The sequence below is a fragment of the Suricata suricatta genome, chromosome 2 (genome assembly GCF_006229205.1).
Source record: "Suricata suricatta isolate VVHF042 chromosome 2, meerkat_22Aug2017_6uvM2_HiC, whole genome shotgun sequence".
Classification (NCBI taxonomy): Eukaryota; Metazoa; Chordata; class Mammalia; order Carnivora; family Herpestidae; genus Suricata; species Suricata suricatta.
The window spans coordinates 45454103-45458363 of NC_043701.1; positions in this window are offsets into that span (position 1 = coordinate 45454103).

A 4261-nucleotide genomic window follows, 5' to 3' on the forward strand; every position below is an offset into this window, starting at 1 on the left:
GCGGACTCCTCGGTTCGCCCCCACCACTTTTTTTTTTTTTCTTTTTTACCAGCGAACCCGGAGCATCCCGGAGTCCTCCGGAGCCCGGCATCGCCCCGGCCCGTGACGTCACGATCCCCAACCAATCACCGGTGCCTGACGGCAGTCCGGTGACGTCACAGCGCGGGCCAGAAATCCGCGGCTTCCCAATTTACAGTGAAGCGGGGGAGGCGTATAGTCCCGGCTAGAGTTTATCCGGAGTTGAAAGACTTTGTCGGGAAAAGTATTTTCCCGAAAGCGATTGAAGTGTAGAGGATGCCCACAGAATTGCAGATAACTTGTACCTTGTCTGAGGCTAGCGGTGGAGGAGCTGAGAAAATCCAAGGGAAACGGAGCTTTTCATTTTTCAGAAATCAAAGCTCTGTCTCCCTATTGATGTTAAAAAAAAGTTTGTTCTAAATACCTTTACTAGACACTGCTATGAGTATCCATTTGAAAGTCAGATGACAGGTTTTGAGTGTTTGGGTTTTTTGGTTTTTTTTTTCCATTAACGTAAAACTGAGTATTTCTTAGAAATAAGCCTCCTAAGACTAGCTTGAATATTGTTCACCTTCAATTCATATTGCATAACATAAAAGGACCAACTACTAGTTTGGAGAGGAGAAAGTACGTTTTAAAGCAAGTGTACACAGCCCATCAATTGCACCTGTCGAATGCTCGCTGGCTGCCAGGAATGGGGCAGACATTGCTGGATTGCAAAAAATGCATCACAAGAGCCCTCGCCCAGAGGAATTGAATAGCTACTAGCAGAGACACGTTGAATAGCATTCATTCTACAAATGTTCAATCAGCTTTTGTCTTTAAAGTTGATCTTCTGAACTAGACCCAGTGCTAGCCCTAGGGATATAAATATGAATAATGTGTAGTTCCGCCCTCAAAGGGCTGGCAGACTAGCCAAGGGAAGCTCATGATACCATCAGCCCTCTGAATACACCGTTACTCAACAGAATAAGTGTGATTCTGGAAAATTGTTCTCTTGCCTATTTCTGAGATAGGGATTCTTTTCCCCTTGACTTCCTTTACTGAATCAAAACTGTTTTCCCATACTGAAAGTAGAAACTGGACATAATCTTTCAGTAGAGAGTCAGGATGGCGATTTGGCCCAAAGGCATCCTGGGCATTGATCTTTTTCCTAAAGGGAATAGTTCTTACCTTGAACTTAATGCTGCCATGTAACAATTTCCTGAATTCAGAATTTCCCAATTCCTTTAAAACAATTTAGTTCAGTCACCATTTATGGAGTATCTATTGGGTACCAGACATATAAGGCCCAGTTTTTGCCATGAAGGAGTTTGCAGACTGTAAACTAGGCAGATGATTCCCATGCTCTATGCCTACTTGGTACACTCACGCCCTCTCCCAATTATTGAAACACTAATACAGGTACTGCCGTGAGGGATTTTACAGATGTAATTAAGATTTTACATCAATGGACCTTAAGATAGGGAGATTGCTCTTGGTGGGCCTGGCTTAATCAGGTGAGACTTTAAAAAGGACTGGGCTTTTCCCAGAGAGATTCAAAGCAGCAGGTAGGTTCATCATCAGGGAGATTCTTCACTTAATGACATTGGAGATGGAAGGGGCCATCTGGCAAGGACCACACGGCAGAGTCTAGGAGCTGAGAGCAACCCAAGGCCAACAGTCAGAAAGGAAATGAGACTTCAGTCTGAACTGAACTCTGCTGATGATGAAAGTGGGTTTTCTGCAGAGCCTCCGACCAGGCGTCAGCCTGACTGACGCCATGATGTCAGCTTTGAAAGACTCTGAACAAAGAACTCGGTTAGGTAGTGGCTGTGTGGGAACTTCTGACTTCTAGAACTGGGAGCTAAGAAATGGGTGTTTTCTTAAATTGCTATTTTGTTTTAATCTGCTGTGTAGCAGTAGAAAACTAATATACAAAACAATGGAGGAGCCCAGCATATGAATAAAAACATTCACTATGCTCTTGTAAATGTTACAAAATGTTGCTTTCTTGCTTTCTTTTTTTTTTTTTATATGGGCACCTCAAGATAGAGCAAACTTCTGGTTCTACCATTTAAAGCATTATATGCATTAGTGTAGAAGTTCCAAAAATGAAAACCTTCCTTACATTTGAGGCTAAACTGTATAAAATACACAGCTTTTCTTGGCAAGCAGAGAATTTAAAAAACATGTGTTTTTAAATCTATGAAGTTGGCTCTAAGTGATGGATGACCATAGTTACAAACTTATTTTTGTGTAACAAATACTTTTTGTCAGAAGATGAAAAATTCTCAGGACGAAAAAATAGAATTCTGAGTATAAAACAATTTCTTAATGAATTGAATACTGTTGACTTCCTTACAAAGCATCGAGTTGGGTGCCTAGCTGGCTTACTCGGTGGAACATGCGACTTTCTATCTTGGGGTCGTGAGTTCGAGCCCCACGTTAAGTGTAGTGATTATTTAAAAAAGGAAAGAAGGAAGGAAGAAGGCAGGCAGGCATTGAGTTGAAGAGCAGAAACTTTGGAGTTCTGGGTTGATTCCCACCTCTGAGATTTTAAGTTTTATGGGCATCTGCAACTTACGTAATTACCTGGAACCTCAATGTTGTCTCCTGAAAAATGGAGGCAATAGTGAAATAAATTATGTAAAGTCCTTGTCCCAGAGCTTGGCACACAGCAAATGCCATTGTGACTCTTAATCTGCTTCTGGGAGATGATTTTAGGAAGATCAGCAGATGAATTTTAAAAGTAAAGTTTAGGAGTGACATGGGAGGAGGGGTCACGGATGAAGGGAAACCTCATTGTCCCCAAGCACTCCAAGCAAAGTTTCTGAACAGCATCACTATTGCTATTGGGATCCCAGTAATTCCTTCTTGTGGAGAGTGGCCTTGTGTGCTGTAGAATGTTTGGCAGCCTCACTGGCCTCTGCCCCACTAGATGCCAGCAGCCTCCCCCTCGAGTCTCCCCAGCCTGTGACACACAAAAATGTCTCCAGGTGTCACCAGATGGTCCCTGAAGAGCAAACCTGCCCCTTTTTGAGAATTGTAGGTCTAGAAAGAAATATCTTCCGCAATCCTGCTTCAGCCATCCTTTTTGACTAATGGAAAGGGTAGATGCATAATGCAACGGAAATTAATTCTGGACAGCACGTCTACATAAGTTGCTTTAACCTTGACTTTCCTAATGCAACTGGGAAAGGCAGTTACTTAGACCGGAAGATGGTAAATCACTAGGCCTCCCTGCCGTTTGGACAGAGCCCTGTGAGGCGTCCCATGTAGGGAGGTGTTCAGGCTCCAGGCACAGGACAGTGGTTTTTCCAGAACTGCAGCCAGCTCTTTCGTGGAGCCTGAGGGTGAAGAAACATTAGGGCCTGCTGAACACCCTTTCTTGTTCTGCCTCTGGATGCAGAAGGAAGGTGAAAACACATCCCCATTGATGGGCAGAGAGTTGTGTAGCCTTCGTTGTATGCAGAAAAATGTCTCTCTTTTTTTAAAAAAAAATGTTTAATGTTTATTTTTGAGAGGGGAAGGAGGTGCAGAGAGAAAGGGAGACACAGAATCTGAGCAGGCTCCAGGCTCTGAACTGTCAGCACAGAGCCCAACACCGGGCTTGAACCCACAAGCAGTGAGATCATGACCTGAACCAAAGTCAGAAGCCCAACCTACTGAGCCCCCCAGGCGCCCCTGTTTCTCTTTTTTATACAAATCCAGACTTGGATCTCTCTGACCCACCGTTTGTCTTTGGGAGGTGTGCGTTGGTGGGAAGAGAAGGCCCATCCCAGCCCCAGGCTGGCTGGGCGACCTCAGGAGCCGGATTTGGGATTGCCCAGCACACCCTAGATTCTCCTGCTCAAGTCGGCTCTTCCACTCACCCCTGTTCTAAGTCCTCCATGGCTTTTATGAGGAAGGCTGGCTTTACCACGTAATTCTACCTTGTATTTGCTCCCACGTTGTGGGTCCATTCAAGGAGCCCTCCGCTCTGGCAAATCGGCTTCCTCCACCCAGCCCCGTGGTTGTGTGGTATGAAGAGTCAGGCAGAAAGGGGGGCGAGTGGGGGCTGGGTTCACGCTCACCTCGGAGCCCATGGGAGTCACGTGGTGTTTACAGGCACAGGAGACCCGAGGCCAGGAGGTGGTGGCTGGTAGAGAAGTGCCCGATATGTCACAGCGGTGACGGGAGAGGAACAGGAGCCCAGGCTCCGGAGAACCAACTGGGCAAGCTGGGAGGGATGAGAGCTACCCGCTCTCCTTCCCAAAACACT